The 22,320-nt window shown below is 48.6% G+C and overlaps 1 pseudogene; it reads right to left on the reverse strand.

Moving 5' to 3' along the window:
• Positions 1–9,208: 9,208 nt before the first annotated feature.
• On the reverse strand, positions 9,209–22,145 carry LOC116479616 (vomeronasal type-2 receptor 116-like; annotated as a pseudogene).
• Between the last annotated feature and the right edge of the window lie 175 nt (positions 22,146–22,320).

Here is a 22,320-nt window from a genome sequence, read left to right on the forward strand (position 1 = left end):
AGTTTCAGGCGGGCACTTCCGGCGTCGGGCAGCGGCGCCGCCATGACAGGTGCCTGGGCCGCACCCCCTCGCCCTACCTGGGCGGGTTTGGGACCTTTCTGGCACCTGCGGCGAAGCGGGCGGCAGGGTGGACTTTGTTGTCCCGTCCCCAGATCACCCTCCTCCACCGCCGCCTCCCACTGCAAAAGGGCCTGGGTAAGTTGCGCCCCGCGGGCCTCAGTTTGCCCATCCGCAAAATGGCGCCTCCTGGCCCCGGGTTTCCCGGGAGGAGCTCGGCGAGTTCTCAGCGCTCTCAAGGGATCCTTCCATTTGGCGTTCGCAAGATTGTGAGAAAGTGGCTGCTGTTATTCTCTTTAAGATAAGGAACCTAATTCGAGCTACCCCTCTCTGTGAAGCCCCAGGGCTGAGAATGTCAGGGCTCCTTCCCAGGTCTCTTTCCAGAGGACAAGCTTTCCAGAGGACAGCGACGTATCCTCTGAGTTTTCCTGTATCAATATGTATGAAGCGGTTCGGGAGCGGTGGCTCATTCCTGCAATCCCACCACTTTGGGAAGCTGTGGCGGGAGGATCGATTGAGTTCAGGAGTTCGACACCACCCTGGGCAACATAGCGAGACCACATCTCTAGGAAAAAAACACAAAAATTAGACCGGTGTGATGGCGCGCGCCTGTAGTCTCGGCTACTCAGGAGGCTGCGGTGGAAGGATTGCTTGAGCCCTGGAGGTCAAGGTTGCAGTGAGCTATGATCGCACCACTGCACTTCAGCCTGGGCAACAGAGCAAGACCCGGCCTTAAAACAAACAAAAAAACAGGCCGGGCGGTGGCTCATGGCTGTAATCCCGGCACTTTGGGACGCCAAGGCAGGTGGATCGCCTGAGGTCAGGAGTTCGAGACCAGTCTGGGCAACATGATGAAACCTCATCTCTACTAAAAATACCAAAAAGCCGGGCGTGGTGGTGGGCACCTGTACCCAGCTACTTGGGAAGCTGAGGCAGGAGAATCGCTTGAACCTGGGAGGCGGAGGCTGCAGTAAGCCGAGATCAAGCCATTGCACTCCAGCATTCCAGCCTGGGCAACAAAGCAAGACTCTGTCTCGAAAAAAGAAAATAAAAAAGAAGGGACTGAGGGACTGTAGGTGGTGATACCAAAGGCAGCATGGCCATTTAGGAAGGTAGACTTGAGTGAGCAGTGGGCAAGAGATCTTGAAGATATTTCCACTAGTAATGGAGGATCTTTTTAAAAAGCTGGCCTGTGGGTTGGGCTTTTCTTATTGGGTGGTGTTGGCACTCACTGTGGCTGGGCAAAGGGGAGTAGCCCTTTCAGAGGGAGAGGAAAAGTTCAAGTAGGACAGGCTGAATTCAAGGGAGAGGACCAAGAGAGAGGTAAGGTGGAAGGGGCAAGGTGTTGGGACAGGCCCCAGCTGGCAGGAAGGTGAACCCGGGCAGAGTGGGCACTGAGAGGAAAGCAATCTATGGATGGTACAGCCACAATTTCCATCTCAGGATCAAGCAGAGAAGAGAGGCTGGAGAAGGAAGAGTGACAGAAGTAAGAGGAGAGTGTCTCTCTGCTTCCACTCCAGCCCCCTACAGCTTATCCTCCAGCAGGCAGCCAGGGGCACTTTTAGGATCTCACATCGGGTCCTTGCCTCACATTCTGCACTGGCTTCCCAAGTAGTTAAAGTAAAATCCAAATTCCAGCTCACAGCTTAGAAAACTCAGCAGGACTGGCCTCTGTCCTATTCCACACCCTATCTCAGTCCCTCAAGCTCATCTGTCACTCCTGCCCATTTCTGGACTCCAGCCATTCCTCAAACAGGGTAAGCCCATTCCTGCTTCAGGGCTTTTGTACGTATTGTTTCCTCTTCCTGGAATCTTCCTTGTACAGCCACAGGGTTTTCTTTTTCTTCATCCAGATCTCGGCACAGATGTCACATCCTGGTAACAGCCAGCTGTGACTCATCCTAATTCTCAATCGCATTACCCTCTTTATTTTATTCGTATCAATATCTAAAGTCATAACTGATTGTCTCATACAGTACAGAAGCTAAGTTTTATGATATGCAATCACCTAATACCTGCTACACAAACCTCAATGTTCATATAAAATAACACTAGAATTAATATTCTAAAGAGAGATGAGGTAGCTCTGTTCACTTTTGAGAGGGAACTCGAATGAGAGAGACACCTTTGACCTAAAGGTGTCAGGAAACCAGATGAAGAAAAACACCCCTGCTATGGTTTGAATGTTTTTATCCCCTCCAAAATTCATGTTGAAACTTAATCTCTACTGCAGTAGTGTTGGGAGGCAGGGTCTAATGGGATATATGGAGGTCATGAGGCTCTGCCGTCATGAATGGACTAATGGTGTAAACCAAAAAATAAAATTCTAAGGCCCCCCCCCCCAAACCATATGAATAGACCCCTCCTCTCAGCCAAGGGCATTCCAGAGTTAATCTGAAAAATGAGTTCGGGCATGATGGGAAGCAGAAGCTGGACTCGCCTCATTATACCCTCCTCCCTTCTGGAATTAGTGATAGAACAGTCTAAGTCTGACAAGAAACATTCACAGTCTATTATCTCTGGAGGTTTCATCTGCATGATAAAAGCTTGAGCTCCACAACACCAGACATTCCTTTCTATTGACAATAACTCTTTAAATCAATTGGCAATCAGAAATCTCTAAATCTGCCTATAACCTGGAAACTTTCTGTACTAGTGTACATCTTCCATGTATTGATTGATGTCTAATGTCTCCCTAAAATGTATAAAACCAAGCTGTACCCTAACCACCCTGGGCATGTCCTTAGGATCTCCTGAGAGCTGTGTCAGGGGCTATTGGTCATATTTGGCTCAGAGTAAATGTCTTCAAATATTTTACAGAGTTTGACTCTTTGTCAACAATGCCGTTGTAAAAGGCTCATGGAGAGATTCTGCGTGTGCTCGCCTGCTCTTTCTCTCTCTCGTTCTCTTTCTCTCTCTCTCTCTTTCTTTCTCTCCCCCACCCCCACCCTCCACCACCCTGCCCTTTACCTTCTGTCATGTGAGGATGCAGTGTCCAAGGCACCGTCTTGAAATCATCATCGCCAAATATGTCAGCACCCTGATGTTGGACTTCCCAGCCTCCAGACCGTAAGGCAGTACATTTCTTGTAAATTACTCAGTCTCAGCTATTCTGTTATAGCAGCACAAATGGACTAAGACAACCCCTGAGATAGGAAGGGGTGAGGTAAATGCAATCAGAGTTGGGGTTTTCCATCTTAGTCCAGTAAAGGAGCTGGAACTGTTCTGTATAAACAAAGGGCAAGGTAACTGCTACATAGATTCTTTTATTATTGCTGATTCTTATCCTAAAATAAAGGACGTTGCCACTACACATCCTCTAGAATGGCCAAAAATAAAAATGCTGACAGCATCAAATGGGATAACATGGTACCAACTGGAATTCTCCTACCCTGCTGATGGGAGTATAATGTGGTACAGTCACTTTGGAAAAAAGTTTGACAATTTCTTATAAAATTATACATAAACCTGTACTATGATCTAGAGATTCTACTCCTGTTTGTTCAAAAGAAAGGCAAACATCTGTCCACTAAAAGATATGTGCAAGAATGCTCACAGTGGCATTATTTATGACAGTCCAAACCAGGAGATAATCCAAATGTCTGTTACCAAGAGAATGCATAAAGAAATTTTGATTTGTCAGTTTAATGGATTACTACTTAGCAATAAAAATAATTAGCCATGCTGGGCGCGGTGGCTCATGCTTGTAATCCTAGCACTTTGGGAGGGTGAGGCAGGTGATCACCTGAGGTTGGGAGTTCAAGACCAGCCTGACCAACATGGAGAAACCCCGTCTCTACTAAAATACAAAATTAGCCGGGGTGGTGGCACATGCCTGTAATCCCAGCTACTCGGGAGGCTGAGGCCGGAGAATCACTTGAACCCGGGAGGCAGAGGTTGCATTGAGCCGAGATTGCGCCATTGCACTCCAGCCTGAGCAAAAAGAGCAAAACTCCGTCTCAAAAATAATAATTAGCCACATATCCACACAACAATATTGCATTATCACAGGTATAGTGATAAATTAAATACTGTATGATTCCATTTATATGAAGTTCAAGAACAGGCTAGTAATCCATGGTGAAAGAAGTATTTACCTCTGGGGGTGGCAGCACTGACTAAAGAGGTACAAGGGAGTCTTCTGGGGCCTGGAAATGTTCTGTATCTTGATCTGGGTGGTGGTTACATAGCTATATGCGTGTTAAGAATTCATCAAGCTGTATACTTAATATTAGTGTACTGTAATGGCATTACACTTTCTATCAATTAAAATATGAAAGAAAAAAAGGGGGTGTCTTTTGCTTCCACATCGGTAGCCCCAGCATCTGTATCTCCTGCGTGATAATGGTTGGATGAATTAAAAGGTAGGAGGGATAGAAGAGGAGAAAAGCAATAGGAAGAGGAAGGTTGGAAGAAGAGCCCAGCTCCACTGTCTCACATGGGTGTCATTGGGTACTGGGGAACTTGGAAGCACTAGGGAACAAAGAGGAAGGTTTGAAGAAAAGCCCAGCTCCACTGTCTCACATGGGTGTCATTGGGTACTGGGGAACTTGGAAGCACTAGGGGACAAAGAGGAAGGTGCTCCCTTAGGCTTCCACTTCTCAGGCCAGAAGTGAGAGGTTATGAAGCTGCTGGCCCCTAGTGGGGGACAAATGAGACCAGTGAGAGAGGGTTTTTGCCTTAGAATTGCCCCTTTCCTGGAGACAGCAGCAAGATGAAGGCCTCTCAAGAAGTGCTTCATCCTCAGGAAACCAACTGAGGAAATGACTCCCAAGAGAAGGATCATACATCACTCAGTCATCAGCAAACATTTATGAAGCACCTGCTCTGTGCCAGGCCCTAAAGTGAAAAAAAAAAAACACTGCAATTATGGAAGCATGAGATAAACAATAAACATAAGTAAATTAAAGAGTAGCTAGAAGGCAACAACTTTGGAACAAAGAAAAAAACAGTAGGTGATAATAGTGCCCAGATGGGAAGGGCAAGTTGCTGTATAAAATTGGGTGCTAAGGGTGAGTCAGAGTCACCTCATTGAGGTGACATCTGAGCAAGGACTGGAAGGAAATAAGGGATGCAGATGGCCGGGCGCGGTGGCTCATGCCTGTAATGCCAGCACTTTGGGGGGCCGAGGCGGGCAGATCACAAGGTCAGGAGATCAAGACCATCCTGGCTAACACAGTGAAACCCTGTCTCTACTAAAAATACAAAAAATCAGCCAGGCATGGTGGCAGGCACCTGCAGTCCCAGCTACTCGGGAGGCTGAGGCAAGAGAATGGCATGAACCCAGGAGACAGATCTTGCAGTGAGTCAAGATCACACCACTGCACTCCAGCCTAGGCGACAGAGCAAAACTCCGTCTCAAAAAATAAATAAATAAAAATAAGGGATGCAGACATCCGAGAGAAGAGCTAGAACAAAAGACCTGGTGTGAGGGGCCTGCTTAGTCAGCTGCGGGAACAACGGTGGTCATAGAGGCAATAAGGGGGCCAGATGGTAGAGAAAGTTGCAGGCATCATGAGGGCTCTGGATTTGAGTGAAATGCAGGGCTCTGGCAGGGTTCTGAGTAGAGCATTGATGGGCTGTAGCCTGTGTGGAGAGTAAACTAACCAAGGAAAGCAGTGGAGTGATGTGTGAAACCAGTGTAGTAATTAGGTGGGAGATGATAGCCGCTCAGATCAGATTGGTGATCAGTGGCTGGATTGTGGACATGCTGATACTTTAAAGGTAGAGCCAACAGACCGTAGGTTCAAGGTTTTGCATCATAAGGGGCAATATAGCCTGTAATGTCCAGAACGAGTCAGGAAATAAAGGAGGCCTCTCAATACAGCTATTCACCAAGGGCTTTGATGGGTACGAAGTTGCAAGTGTGTGGACTGGCCCAAGCTCCTTCCCGCTCCAGTTACGCAGTGTTCTGAGCAGCACTCTATTCTCTTCTGTGAGGTGGCAGAGGCAGGGCCACATCATCATCTTGGATGCACCTATTATGGGAGGCTGGCGTGCAATGGTGCCATCTTGGCTCACTGCAACCTCCGCCTCCTAGGTTCAAGCGATTCTGCCTCGGCCTCCTGAGTAACTGGGATTATAGGCGCGCGCTACCACGCCCGGCTAATTTTTCTATTTTTAGTAGAGATGGGGTTTCGCCATGTTGGCCACGCTGGTCTTAAACTCCTGACCTCAAGTGATCCGCCCGCCTTGGTCTCCCAAAGTGCTGGGATTACAGGTGTGAGCCAGCGTGCCCAGCCTGGACTTGCCTTTTACCTCATCCGTGGTGTCTTTTGAAGAAAAAAATTATTTAGAAATGTTTTTTCTTTCATAGCTTGTGTTTTATGTATTACTTTCAAGATCCCAACTACATCTAGATCCTAAAAATGCTATCCTACCTATTCTAAGTTTTTTTAATCAACTTAATTGTGGTATAATTGCACATTGCAGATGAACTGCACATGTTTGAAGAGAGTAATGTAAGTTTTTTTTTGTCTTGGAGCTCTAAGGTAAACTTTTATTTCTTAGCTGACAGGACTTCCACACTCATGCTCCTCTCGGCACGTTTCACCCAGCCCAAGCAGCAGCGGCCCAGTGGAAAAGGTGCTGTGGCCAAAGGGATTGAAGACTCACTCTGCATTCTAGGCCGCAGAAGCGGGCGGGCTTGGAATGCTGGCAGGAGCCAATGACTCTCCCCAGGCTCTGCATCCTGGCTCCGGGACACAGGCGCCTTTCCGCCCTGACGCTGATGCTCGTCTGGCTGCCCGTTCTTTGGCATCAAAATACCAGACGATGGTGGCGCACCCTGTGGCCTGGGCTGCCTCACCTCGTGCAGTCCCACCCAGAAAGACCAGAGGACCAGAAAACCAGAAGCCTGTCAGAGCGACTACAGGTTGGCTCCCGCCGACAGCCGCCCGCCTCAGCGTCCACAAGGGTTACCTGGGTAATGCGCCGCTTGGGCTCCGCGCCCAGCGGATGACGTAACCCGCGCTTGCGCAGTGGCGCCGCCCGGATGTGTAGGCTCCAGGCTGCCATCCCCCAACACCAGCCCAGCGGGTCCTGGACGCCTAGGCCGTGTGGCTACAATGGAATCCAGGATTGGCCGAATCCAGGACGACCAGGCCAGACCCACCGGCCGTACCTTGCCCGCCCGGTTTAGTCACTTGCTCTAGGTGGATCTAAACCTCTAGGCCTGGGCGCGGTGGCTCACGCTTGTATCCCAGCACTTTGGGAGGCCAAGGCGGCAGAATTGCTTGAGCCCAGGAGTTCGAGACCACCCCCGGCAGCATGAGGAGACACGGCCTTCCCGCCTGATCTCTTTAAAAGACTTTAATTCGCCGGGCGTGTTGGCGCCCACCTGTTGTCCCAGCTACTCCGGAGGCTGCGGTGGAAGGATCACCTGAGCCCAGGAGGTCAAGACTGCAGTGAGCTATGATCCTGCCACTACACTCCAGCCTGGGCGAGAGAGTGAGATCCTGTCTCCAAAATAAATAAAATTATGTACCTATGTATGTATACTTAATTACATATATTTTGTATAGTTTATAACATATACATATGTATAATGTATACACATACATATATATGTGTAAATATATATGTGTATATATATGTAATAAAATATTAAGAACCCACCCAGCCGAAGCCACGGGCGCGCTTGCCCAGGGCTTTGGGCCCTGGGTTGGCCTCAGCCACTTCAGTCCGGGCCCCAAGGATGTTGGGGGAACCCTGCCAGGCGGCAAACACCTCCTCCAGCCCCGGAGTCCTCCAGCTGTGCACCCGCCCTCCCTCCCACAGCGCTCGCCTGCGTGCGTTTTGACAAATATCTAAACCCGCAAAACCATCACTAGCTCTGGTTTCCCAGGACCTTTGAAGCCCGTCTGTTCAGCATTCCACGCCCCTCTGCCCTGCTTTCAAACCACCGCCAATCTGCTGTTATACAGATTAGTTTGGATTTTCTAACAGTTGTATATAAATGCTGTGACACATATGAGTGTACTCCTTTGTGATCTGGCTTATTTTACTCAGCATAATTATTTTGAGATTATCCATTTTGTTGCATATGTAAGTAGCCCATTCCTTCTATTGCTGAGTGCTGTTCCGTCTCATGGATGCACCACAATTGTTTACCACGCATCTGTCCATGGACATGTGAGCTGTTTCTATTTGGGGCTGTTAAAAATAAATACTGTGAACATTCGTGTACAAGTCTTCCTAAGGACACGCATTTCCTTTCCTGTTGGATAAATGCCTAGGAGGAGAATGGCTGGATCATATAGGAAATGAAACTTCAACTTTTTTTTTTTTTTTTTTATGAGATGGAGTCTTGCTCTGTCGCCCAGACTGGAGTGCAGTGGCGCGATCTCGGCTCACTGCAACCTCCGCCTCCAGGGTTCACGCCATTCTTCTGCCTCAGCCTCCTGAGTAGCTGGGACTACAGGCGCCCACCACCACACCCAGCTAATTTTTTCGTATTTTTAGTAGAGACGGGGTTTCACCGTGTTGGCCAGGATGGTCTCGATCTCCTGACCTCGTGATCCGCCCACCTTGGCCTCCCAAAGTGCTGGGATTACAGGCGTGAGCCACCATGCCCCACGAAAGTTCAGCATTTTAAAAAACTGTCCATTTGTTTTCCAAAGTGTTTGTACCGTTTCACATTTCCACCAGGAATGCACAGATGCTCCTGAACTACGATAGGGTTAGTTCCAAATAAGCCCATTGCAAATTGAAAATACCATGAATCAAATGATTTACAATACCCAAATAAACCCATCAAGTTGAGGAGAGTACTGAATTTGTATAGCTTGTGTACCATCATAATTTTGAAAAATCGTAAGTTGAACCATTCTAAGTCTTGTAGGTCGAGGACTGTATAAGAGTTGTAATTCCTCCATATCCTTGGCAACACGGTATGATATTTATTTTTTGCAATTCTAATAAGTGTGTATTGGTATTGCACTGTAGTTTTATTTTGATTTCTCTAATTACTAACATTAAACATCTTCTCATATGCTTCCTTGCCATTTGCGTATCTTTTTTGGTGAACTGTGTTCAAACATTTTGCTTGGCTTTAAAAAAAAAGTGGTTGAAATCGGTTGTTTTCTTATTGTTGAATTTTATCTTTTATTCTTTTTTTTTTTTTTTTTTTTTTTGAGATGGAGTCTTGCTCTGTCACCCAGGCTGGAGTGCAATGTCACGATCTGGGTGGCTCACTGCAACCTCTGCTACCCAGGTTCAAGTGATTCTCCTGCCTCAGCCTCCCAAGTTGCTGGGATTACAGGTGCATGCCACAGCTGGCTAATTTTTGTATTTTGAGTAGAGACAGGGTTTCACCATGTTGGCCAGGCTGGTCTTGAACTCCTGACCTCAAGTGATCTGCCCATCTCTGCCTCCCAAAGCGGTAGGATTACAGGCGTGAGCCACCATGCCCATCCTTTAATGCTCTTTTAATCCACACAGAAGCCCAGAGCTCAAATCAGGGGCCCTGGTATCTTCAACAAGGCCTGGCTCACGTGGGTTTATGGCGCAGGTCTGAGGAGCTCCTGGCTCCACCTTTCCCACCGATCCCGGTGTCCCCGCCTCACCTGGTCTGGGGCAGTCTGCTCGAGCTTTAGCAGGATGATGTAGCCCTTGGGGCGAAGATGCCACCCAGCAGCCCTGCCATGGAAGCCAGGATGGAAAAGATCTCCATGGCCACAGTGGACTTGCCCTGCGCGCTGTGGTACAGGGTAGGAAGGTTGTCCAGAAGCTGCAGAAAAGCAGCATGCTGAAGGTGAGGAACTTGGACTCGTTGAAGGTGTCTGGCAGACCCATGGCCAGGAAGGCCACAAAGAAGGTGCCCCCAGCCAGGAGGCCCAGGTAGCCCAGCACACAGGAGGAAGCCACAGCAAAGCCCTCTTGGCATTGGATGACAATGTGGCTGGGCTCTGAGGCCATGTCCCCATCTGGGAATGGTGGAGAAGTGCCCAACCAGATGCCACAGAGAACAACCTGCACCAAGGAAGCAGCAAGGACCACCGAGGTGGAAGCGCCAGGTCCCAGGCACACCCAGACCCTGTCACCTGGCCTGGTGACCCTGAAGGCCAGGACCACAGTGAGGGTCTCGGCCAGGACGGAGGAGACAGCCATGGTAAACATGACAGCAATTGTGGTCTGGCAGAAGCGGCAGGTGGCAGCTGTGGGACAACCAAGGAAGAGCAAGGGACAGATGGCACAGAGGGCCAGGGAGGTGAGCATGAGGAGCCGAGAGCTCTGTTGTTGGCCCTGACCACAGGTGTGTCTCGGTGCTTCAGGAACAGTCCGAGGACCAGCACTGCCAGGCTGGCCAGCATGAGTGCCACCAAGGCCAGCATGAGTCCCAGGGGGTCGTCAAAGGCCAGGAAGATCTCTGTCCTGGGCAGGCAGCCATCTCTGGTGCAGCTCGAGTACTGCTCCTCTGGGCACGGAAGACGTCTCTTCGTATCTGTGGGAGACACATCCCTGCGTCTGCCACGGGATCGTAATGACACCGGCCATGTGAAGGAAGGCTCCCTATGCACTAAACAAGCCTTACCAGCGTTTCACATCCATTCATTACTGATTGAAAGAGGCCTGCCCCTCCACACCTGTGGGTATTTCTCGCAAGGTGGAGAGGAGAGACTGAGAAAAGAAATAAGACACAGTATAAAGGACAAAGTATAGAGGAAGTATAAAGTGACAAAGTACAGAGGAAGCAAAGTGGGCCCAGGGGACCAGCACTCAGCATATAGAGGACCCACACCGGCACTGTTCTGAGTTCCCTCAGTATTTATTGATCACTATCTCTACCATTTTGGCAAGGGGGATGTGGCAGGACTATAGGGTAATGGTGGGGAGAGGGTCAGCAGGAAAACATGTGAGCAAAGGACTCTGTCATAAATAAGTTTAAGGAAAGGTGATGTGACTGTGATGTAACCAAGGGAGTTACAGAGAAACGCCACACTTGGAGTCCTTTATTAGCCGGTGACCGAGAGATGGCTAGTGCTCAACATTCTCTTGGCCCCGAAGAAGGGGCGAGATTTTCTTTTACACTTTGGTTTCAAGGAGGGGAACCTAGCTGTAGCAATCTTACAGAAGTAAAACAGGCAAAAAAAAGTTAAAAAGACAAATGGTTACAGGAAAACAAGCAGTTCCAGGTACAGGGGCTTTAAATTCATCACAAGGTGATAGGTGCGGGGGCTCTGGGTGCTATCTGCCGGACACAAACGCGGGGGCTTTAGGGTACTATCACGCGAGCGAATTCCTGGGAACTGCAGACAGAGCCTGCCACATTACCTTATCAGTTAATTGCACTCTTTGATATGCTGAGAGTCAGCCTGCACAAGTTAAGTCCTTGAGGAAGGGAGTGGGTAAGGAGCCCCTGATGTCTTGCAAATGAAGGAGCCAAATGGAGTCCATCCAGCTTTCTCAGCTAAGGGAGAGTATTCATATTAAAACAAGGTACAGTATCACACCTGGATGTGCACGTAGGCCAGATTTATGTTTGACTTTACACAAACATCTCAGTGCAGTAAACAGCAGTGTTGCCGCCAGCATGTCTCACCTCCAGCCATAAGGCGGTTTTCTCCTATCTCAGTAAATAGAATGTACGATCAGGTTTTACACCAAGACATTCCATTCCCAGGGACGAGCAGGAGACAGATGCCTTCCTCTTATCTCAACTGCAAAGAGGCCTTCCTCTTTCACGAATCCTCGTCAGCACAGACCCTTTACTGGTGTTGGGCTGGGGGACGGTAAGGTCTTTCCCTTCCCACGAGGCCATATCTCAGGCTGTCTCAGTGGGGGGAAACCTTAGACAATACAGGCTTTCTTGGGCAGAGGTCCCTGCGGCCTTCCGCAGTGCACTGTGTGTCTGGGTACTCGAGACTGGAGAATGGCGATGACTTTTACCAAGCATACTGCCTGCAAACACATCTTTAATAAAGCACATCCGCACGGCCCTAAATCCATTAAACCTTGAGTCAATACAGCACATTTCTGTGAGCACAGGGTTGGGGCTAGGGTTACAGATTAAGAGCATCTCAAGGCAGAAGAACTTTTCTTAGTACAGATCAAAATGGAGTTTCTTATGTCTTCCTTTTTCTACATAGACACAGTAACAGTCCGATCTCTTTCTTTCCCGCACACTGATTTCTAATTTTGAGATACCAGTGATGGGATGGGCCATATTAGATCCTGAGGCACAAGGAAAAATACACAGCCCATATACATGTTTGCATGTTTTTTTAAATGGTTAATTTTTTCCAAGTAGTAGCAACAACTACTCTTTTTGTTTTGTTTTTTTTGAGACAGTGTCTCACTCTTGACACCCAGGCTGGAATGCAGTGGCTCGATCACAGCTCACTGCAAACTCCACCTCTCAGGTAAAGCCATCTTCCCATCTCCCCCACTCAGCCTCCCGAGTAGCTGGGACTACAGGCATGCACCACCACACCCAGCTAATTTTTTTTATTGTTTTTGTAAAGACAGGGGTTTCACCCTGTTGCCCAGGCTGGTTGGTCTTGAGCTCCTGGGCTCAAGCGATCCTCCCACCTTGGCCTCTCAAAGTGCTGGGATTACAGGTCTGAGCCACCACACTCGGCTGCACACAGACTTTTGAACCATAAAAACTGTGACATAAGAAATGCGCTTTGTTTCATATGCTTGTGGTAATTTGTTACTGCAGCAGTAGGAACTAATGCAGGGAGCAACTGGACATTGCCTACACTCACAGTGGGAGTGTGAACTGGAACCACCACCAGTGTCTGTTAAAGCCACAGGTATGGCCTGGCATAGTGCCTCATGCCTATAATCCCTGCACTTTGGGAAGCTGCGGCAGGAGGACTGCTTGAGCTCAGGAGTTCAAGAACAGCCTGGGCAACATAATGAGTCCCTGTCTCTACAAAAATAATTTTTTAAAAAATTAGCCAGGCATGGTAGGGCGGCATGCACGTGTAGTCCTAGCTACTCGGGAGGCTGAGGTGGGAGGATCTCTTGAGCCCAGGAGATCAAGGCTGCAGTGAACCATGTTCACACCACTGCACTCCAGCCTGGGCGACAAGAGTAGAAAAAAAAGAAAAAAGAAAAAAAAGCTGCAGGTATGTCTACCTGTGGCCCAGCAATGCCACACCCAAGAGAAATTCACCTGTATATCCCCAAAAGACACAACAATGAGACACTGCTCATTGCAGCCCCTGATCCGCAGGCTTCTCAAATCCCCCATCCCTGTTGGTGGATGAAGAAGCCGTGGTGGGTCCACACAATGGGATCCCACCAGTCATTAGAACGAGAGCCACAACCACACATAACCACCACTAGGATGAATCTCACAAACAACTGGGAGGAAAAAGCAAGACACAAAAGAACATTCACTGTGTGATTCCACTTATAGGACGTTTAAAAATCAAGCAAAACCCACTGACACCAATAGAAGTCAGGGCGGTGGATGGGTCGCAGGGAGAAGACAATGACTGGGAGGGGTATGAAAGCTTCTTGGGGGGCCAGGTTGTGCTGTTTCTTGATGAGACGACCAGGGACACGGAATGTTTGCCAGGTGAGAATTCATTTGGCTGCACGCTTATGATCTATGCATTTGTCTATATATTTCAATAAAACATTTCCCTAATAATAATGACATTTATTCATTCTTTCTCTTTCAGCCACTGTTAATAAGTGCTGAGACCAGCTCAGCTGGGGAGACCCTAACCCAGCGGTGCTAGAGGAATTAAAGACACACACACAGAAATATAGAGGTGTGGAGTGGGAAATCAGAGATCTCACAGCCTTCAGAGCTGAGAGCCCCAAACAGAGATTTACCCAGATATTTACTGACAGCAAACCAGTGATAAGCATTGTTTCTATAGATTATAGATTAACTATGTGTTTGGCGGGGTGTATTCCCAGGTAAACTATTGACCTTCACTGGGCAGATCCTGGAATACCAACACACTGAAAAATACTACAGAAGAAACTCCTGATGTAGACTCTAATTCAGCTTGTGTGACTCTAATATTTTCATTTCGGGTGCTGAGTAAATGGCTCCCCTCACTGAGAGAAGGGCTGAGTATCCCGCTACAGCATAGCTGAGTTACGACTGGCCTAATTTAGAGCTGCACCAACTTCATATACCAAATAGGGACACCGCTGGCCTCTGTGCTTCCTTCTGACTCGAATACACCAGAACTGGGGTCATTTCTGCACCCTGGAAACTCACCTGGAGGTCCTCCTTCATCACATGCACTGTCATTCTGTCTCCCAGAGGGGCTCGTGAGTTGATTATGCCTATGTGGACAAAGTGGAATCGGCCCTCAGTGGTCTTCTGTCCATGGACAATGTCAAATTCTGTAATTAAATCTCCGTTGGCATCAAACATGATCTGTCCCATCAGGGGTCTTGAAATGCACATTCCTGAGAGGACGAAGCAGCTGGGGAAGGAAGGATGACACTGTAGATGGGCAGGGCCAGTCCCAGGGCCTGTGCAAAATGCATCAGGCCCTCAGCCACCGTGGTGAGCAGGGGCTGCCTCAGGAAGGGCCAATGTATCCATTAGGCATGGGAGACCCAGGGCTGTGATATTTGCAGGGGCCCATGAAAATGTTCTAATGTTAACTGCTTGTAAAAGCAAAGAAAAAAATTAAAAAGTAATAATGGGCCACGCACAGTGGCTCAAGCCTGTAGTCCCAGCACTTTGGGAGACCGAGGCAGGCAGATCACGAGGTCAGGAGCTCGAGACCAGCCTGACCAGTATGGTGAAACGCCATCTCTACTAAAAATACAAAAATTAGCCAGGCGTGGTGGCTCACGCCTGTAATCCCAGCACTTTGGGAGGCCGAGGTGGGTGGATCACGATGCCAGGAGATCGAGACCACTCTGGCTAACACGGTGAAACCCCGTCTCTGCTAAAAATACAAAAAATTAGCCGGATGTGGTGGCGGGCACCTGTGGTCCCGGCTACTCAAGAGGCTGAGGCAGGAGAATGGCATGAGTCCAAGAGGTGGAGCTTGCAGTGAGCCGAGATCTCGCCACTGCACTCCAGCCTGGGCAACAGAGCGAGACTCTGTCTCAAAAAAAAATAAATTATATCTCAATAGAGTTATATTAAAAATGTTTTTAAAATGCAGTAGAATAAAATTTGGATTTTAGTTAATAATAATATATCAATATTGGTTTATCAATTTTAACAAAAGGCCGTACTAATATACTTTTTTTTTTTTTTTGGAGACGGAGTCTTTGTCATCAGGCTGGTGTGCAGTGGCGCAGTCTGGGGTCACTGCAACCTCCACCTCCTGGGTTCGGATGATTCTTCTGCCTCAGCTTCCAGAGTGGCGGGGATTACAGGTGCACACCACCATGCCTGGCTAATTTCTTTTTGTATTTTTAGTAGAGACGGGATTTTACCGTGTTGGCCAGGCTGATCTCGAACTTCTAACTTCAGATGATCTGCCCTCCTCGGCCTCCCAAAGTGCTGGGATTACAGGAGTGAGCCACCGTGCCTGGCCTACATTCTTTTTGTTTTATTTTATTATTATTTTTTATTTAGCTAGCTAGGTAGCAAGGATGGGGAGAGTGTCTCACTTTGTTGCCCATGCTGGTCTTGAACTCCTGGCCTCAAGCGATCCTCCTACCTTGGCCTCCCAAAGTGCTGGGATCTCAGCCCTCTTTTTTAAAATTAACAGAAAAAAGTGTATGTATTTAACATGTACAACACGATGTTTGAAGTATATATACATTTTGGGATGACTAACTCTAGCTAATTAACATATGCATTACCTCACACAACTATCATGTTTGTGTCTGCTTTATTCTTTTTTGCATGGTTTGAGTTTATATATTTTTAGCAATGAACGTGTTGCTTTCTCACCTGAAATAAAATAAAACTATTACCATTTAAAAAAATAATAATAATAATCCCAGTGCTTTGGGAGGCCAAGGTGGGAGGATTGCTAGAGCCCAGGAGATCGAGACCAGCCTGGGCAACACAGGAAGACCCCTGCTCTAAAGAGATACAGAGAGAGAGACACACAGAGAAAGAGACAGAGAGAGAGAGACAGAGAGAGACACACAAAGAGGGAGAGACACAGAGAGAGACACAGAGACACAGAGAGAGATAGAGAGACAGAGAGAGAGACAGAGAGACAGACAGAGACAGACACAGAGACAGACAGAGAAGGGAGGGAAGGCAGGCAGGAAGGGAAGAAGGGAGGGAGAGAGGGGAGAGAGAGTGAGCCAAGCAGGCACAGAAAAAAAAAAAAAGGAGAAAAGGAAAGGAAGAAAGAAAAAGGCCAGATGTAGTGGCTCATACCTGTAATCCCAGCACCTTGGGAGGCAGAAGTGGGCAGATCACTTGAGGCCAGGCTGGTCTTGAACTCCTGACCTCAGATGATTGGCCCGCCTGAGCCTCCCAGAGTGCTGGGATTACAATTGTGAGCCGCTGCGCCCAGCCCCAAGAAATAATTGAACTTAATGTTCATTCCTCTCGTTTTGCCCACTTCAAACTTATGTTTCTGCTTCTTTGCCAAGCTGGGTTTTTGTTGTTTTTTTGAGACAGGGTCTCACTGTCACCCAGGCTAGAGTGCAGTGGCAGGAACACAGCTCACTACATCCTCCACCCACTGGGCTCAAGAGATCCTCCTGCCTCAGGGGACTACAGATGTGCACCACCCACCACCCTCAGTTAAAAAAAGTTACTATTTTGTAGAGATGGGGTCTCACTACGTTTCCCAGCCTGGTCTTAAACTCCTGGGCTCAAGTGATCCTCCTGCCTCAGCAGGCCTGGGGATCTGATTCTAGTTCCGGTTTGCACAGCACCGACAACTCTGGGGCTGCAGGCGGGAGCCACCGTGCCGGGCCTGGGGTTCGGATTCTAGTTCCGGTTCGCACAGCGCGGACAGACGATTCTTCACTGGCAGTGGCAATGACTTGGAACCTACTTGTGCTGTCTGGCCACGCTGTGACCTTTGTCAGTTTTTGCCTGCTTGTCGATTTGCCAACGAAAAGACTACTCTTCGTGACCCGGAAGACAAGGTTCTATGAAATCGGGGTCAACGGGGTTTTGTGTCTGTGTTTGCTTCTGACCTGTGGCTGAGGCACAGGATGAAACTGCTCGGTCTCTGGGGTCTGTTGGATCGGAGTCTTTAACACGCTCCTTGTGTGGGTGCAAAACATTCTCCTACTGCCAGAGGGTAGTAAGGACATAGGCTATGCAAAGGTTACGGGGTCTGAACGGAAAGGTGCTCTGGTCTGATTGGTTTACACAGACCCATAAGGCTGACGCAACAGGCAGTGCTGCCAGATTCGAAAATAAAAACACAGGATACCCAATTAAGTTTAAATTTCAGATAAACTCGTATAATATTTTAGCTAAGTATGTCCTGTATGTCCTGTGCAATATTTGGAACCAAATTCTACTAAAAAAAACTATTCATTTTTTACCCGAAAACCAAACTTCACTGGGGGTACTGTTTTATCTGGCAACCCTACAGATACAGGAAAACAAGAGCTTCTTGAGTTGCAGTCAAGAAATGAAGTTGCAGCTGCACGCGGTGGCTCACACCTGTAAACCCAACACTGGGAGGCTGAGGTGGATCAGAAGCCCAGGAGTTGCAGACCTGCCTGGACAACACAGGGAGAGTTTTTTTTTTAAAAAAAAAAAAAAAAAAAAAAAAGGGTGGGGAGGCCAGGCGCAGTGCCTCATGCCTGTAATCCCAGCACTTTGGGAGGCTGAGGCGGGTGGATCACCTAAGGTCAGGAGTTTGAGACCAGACTGGGCAACATAGTGAAACCCCATCTCTACTAAAAATACAAAAATTAGCCGGTCATGGCAGCGGGCACCTGTGGTCCCAGCTACTTGGGAGGCTGAGGCAGGAGAATCGCTTGAACCTAGGGGGCAGAGGTTGCAGTGAGCCGAGATCGCACCACTGCACTCCAACCTGGGTGACAAGAGTTAGACTCCGTCTCAAAAAAATTAAAAAAGGAAAAAAGAAAAATTGAGTTTCTAATCCTTTAAATGTGCTTGAATTAAAAGGAAAGAAAAGAAAGTCTACATATAGAAACTTCTAGTTCAGAAGCATTTTATGTAAGAATCCAAGTTGGAGGTAATCAAGGTGAATTCTTGGAAAAATCAGCCTGGCTTGATACTTTGGGGTTAAAAGCACCTAGAATAGCTATGTGGTTATTTGCAGAGGTTCTATAGGAATCAACTCCCCTTTTTATCAGGGTAGGACTGGACTAATTGTGTGATCAAGCCCATACCTAAAGTGTCAGACGTCTGAATAAACTCCCCAATACATGACAACCCGCCCTGAAGGAGTAAGGCATGAAGGGGTGAGCTTTCTTTGTGGCCTCAACATTCACAAAGCCCTCCAGGAAGACCCTTCCAATCTGTTCTGTGATTTACAGGGCCCCGGCTGCTTCACAGGTAGGAAGGCAGGCCTCTCCCCCAGCAGGCCAGCAAACTTTGCAAATTTAAGGTGTTCAAGGGCAGAGGAATTCTGTAAACCCAAATTTACAGGTTTCTCAGTCGAAGATGAATCTATTAAATTGGACTCGTCATACAATGCTGGTGGGAATGTAAAATGGTGTGCTGCTTTGGAAAACACTCCAGCAGCTCCTCAGATAGTTAATCATAGCATGAACATTTGGCCCAGAAATTCCACCCATATAACCAAGAGAATTGAAAACATACTGAATATACACACAAAAACAGATACATAGGGTTCATAGCAGCCCTATCACAATAGGCCCAAAATGGAAACAGTTCAAATATCTATCAACTGATAAATGGATACACACAACATGCTCTATTCATAAAACGGATTTTTTTTTTTTTTTTTGAGACAGGGTCTTGCACTGTTTGCCCAAGCTGGAGTGTAGTGGTACGGTTATAGTTCAACTGCAGCCTTGACCCACCCCCCCGCCCAACCCCGCCCCGGACTCAAAGTGATTCTCCTGCCTCAGCCTTCTGCGTACCCAGGACCACAGGTGCATGCCACTACACCTAGCTATTTTTTTTTTTTTTCCTGTAGAGATGGAGTCTCCCTATGTTGCCCAGGCTGGTCTTGAACTCCTGACATCAAGCAATCCTCCCACCTTGGCCTCCCACAGGGCCACTACGCCCAGCCTATGATGGAAAATTAATCAACAGAAAGGAACGACGCTCTGACACAGGCTGCAACGTGGATGAACCTTGAAACTACACATAGTGAGAAAAGCCAGCCACAAAGGACCATACAGCGTATGATTCCATTTATAGAAAGTGTCCAGAAAAAGCAAATCTGTACAGACAGAACATACATTAGTGGTTGCCGGGGGGCGGTGGAGCTGATGGGAACTGCTGGCTAAAGGGGTTTCCTTGTGGGGTGATGAAAATGTTCTCAAATTGACTGTGGGGATGGCTGCATAACTCAAACATATCAAAAGCCATGAGTGAGTTGTGTGGTATGTGGATTGTATCTCAGGCAGGAGGACTGCTTGAGCCCAGAAGTCGAGGCTGCAGTGAGCCGTGATCATGCCACTGCACTCCAGCCTGAGCAACAGAGACCCCATCTCTAAAAAAATTAAAATGACCGGGCGCAGTGGCTCATGCCTGTGATCCCAGCACTTTGGAAGGCGGAAGTGGACAGATCACCTAAAGACAGAAGTTCCAGACCAGCCTGGCCAACATGGTGAAACACCTTCTCTACTAAAAATACAAAAATTAGCCAGGGGTGGTAGCGGGCGCCTGTAAGTCCAGCTACTCGAGAGGCTGAGGCAGGAGAATCGCTTGAACCTGGGAGGCGGAGGTTGCAGTGAGCTGAGATGGTGCCACTGCACTCCAGCCTGGGCAACAGCAAGACTCCATTTCAATCCACACACATACATACATACATAAAATAAAATAGGCAGAAAAGAAAAGGTGGCCCCTAGACATAGCTTCTATTGTGGGAATGACACCGAGGGCCTGAGAGTCAGGAGGCCCCAGCGGGGCGGGGCGGGGCGGGGCCGGGCAGAGGCTGGCGGCACAAGCCCTATGGCCTGGATTCAAAACCCACCTTCAGCGCCCCAGGGCTGGGTGAGCTGCAACGTGTCATTGCTGGTTCCCTAAACCTCAGTGTCCTGGTGAATGCAGCAGCGATTATTATTATTATTTTTTTTTTTTTTTTTTTTTGAGACGGAGTCTTGCTCTGTCCCCCAGGCTGGAGTGCAGTGGCGCGATCTCGGCTCACTGCAAGCTCCGCCTCCCGGGTTCACGCCATTCTCCTGCCTCAGCCTCCCGAGTAGCTGGGACTACAGGCGCCCGCCACCACGCCCGGCTAAAGTTTTTGTATTTTTAGTAGAGACGGGGTTTCACCATGTTAGCCAGGATGGTCTCGATCTCCTGACCTCGTGATCCGCCCGCCTCGGCCTCCCAAAGTGCTGGGATTACAGGCTTGAGCCACCGCGCCCGGCCTAGCAGCGATTATTTTTACAGGAAGGTCATGGTGAGGGGGAGGATGGCGTCAGGCTGTAGGGCATTGGCGAGGAGCCAGGCCCCTCCGCGGTAGGGCCTCAGCATCACCACCATTGTGGCCAATACAACAGCAAATATTAGGGGAGGGCAAGGTTCTGGGTACTTACCTGGGGAAACTTGTAGAGCCCCAGGAGCCTGGCCATTGACACAGACAACGCCAAGCATGTTTCTCCAAGGCACCTCGGGGAGCGCTGGGCCCACACGTGTAGCTGGGGATGGGCTCCTCCTGCCAGGAGAGAAAGCTCATGGTCTCATGGAGGGCTGCGTGCACGGAGTCCTCCTCTGTCCAGAATTGGTTCCTTCCAGGGGGTTCTTGGTCTAGCGGACTTCAGCAATGAAGCTAAGGACCCTCACGGTGAGTGTTACAGTTCTTGTCTGGAGTTGTTCATTCCTCCCGTTGGGTTCATGGTCTTGCTGGCTTCAGAAATGACGCCCCAGACCTTTGCAGTTAGTGTTACAGCTCACAAAAGTAGTACAGACCCAAAGAGGGAGCATCAGCAACATTTATTGCAAAGATTAAAACAACAAGCATCCACAAACCAGAAGGGGAGCCAAACAGGCTGCTGCTACTGGTTCCCGTGGCCTGCTTTTATTCCATTATCTGGCCCCACCCACATCCTGCTGATTGGTCCATTTTACAGAGAGCTGATTGGTCCGTTTTGACAGAGTGCTGATTGGTGCACTTACAATCCTTTACCTAGAGAGAAAAGTTCTCCAAGTCCCCACCCTACCCAGAAGCCCAGCCGGCTTTACCTCTCACCCGGAGCTCCGGATGGAGAAGCCCAGCCTGAGACTGGGAAGCAGGTGGGCGTCCCTGTTGATCTCCTTCATGTCAAATGTGAATCCTTGCCCAGTAGCCCCAGGTGGAAACGCTGAGGGAAGGAGAAGCCCAGGCTTAACCGCGCTGTAGCTGCAGAGGCTGTGGCTTATGCAGGGTTATGCACACTCAAAGGGGATGAGGACACAAGTCTCCACAAGCACTTGTGCATGATGTGGCCTATACATCACACGTGACATAACCACATCTTAGCAAAGGACTCCGTGTTATATTTCATACGACACTCTGCCATCAAGGACAGGATGTTCTGTTTAATAAACAAATAATAAAGACTACACCTAACCAGCTAAGGACACAAGCACACTCTCCCACTATCAGTTCTCACCAGAGGACTACTCTATGACTATAAAAGATTAGGCCTTCTCGGGCGCGGTGGCTCATCCCTGTAATCCCAGCACTTTGGGAGGTCGAGGCAGGAGGATCACTTGAGGTCAGCAGTTCGAAATCAGCCTGGCCAGTGTAGTGAAGCCCCATCTCTAATAAAAATACAAAAAAATTAGCCGGGCATGGTGGTGTGCACCTGTAATCCCAGCTACTCGGGAGGCTGAGGCAGGAGAATCACAAGAACCCGGGAGGCAGAGGTTGCAGTGAGCCGAGATTGTGCCATTGCACACCAGCCTGGGTGACAGAGCAAAACTCTTGTCTTAAAAAAAGAAAAAGAAAATTAGGCCTTCAGGAGCTCAAAATGGCTGTTTTAACCGACACTGTTTTGCAGTCACTCATGATAACTCAGCCTCTGTGGCCAAAGGCTCTGCCACCCCAAAGATTTCCTTGCAGGATGGCAGACCAGCGACCTCGCAGACCAGCGACCTCGCAGACCACCCACCCACCCACCACCTGGCCCAGACCAGGATGCCTTTTGTCTTCTTCGATGCCTCTGAACTGGTTCCTTAACTCTTTCTCCTATCTCTTTTTCCTCTTGATGTTAAATGTCACTTTGTTGGTTGTGGAATGTTTAACC

This window comes from Hylobates moloch, unplaced genomic scaffold (assembly GCF_009828535.3).
Source record: "Hylobates moloch isolate HMO894 unplaced genomic scaffold, HMol_V3 SCAFFOLD_12, whole genome shotgun sequence".
NCBI lineage: Eukaryota > Metazoa > Chordata > Mammalia > Primates > Hylobatidae > Hylobates > Hylobates moloch.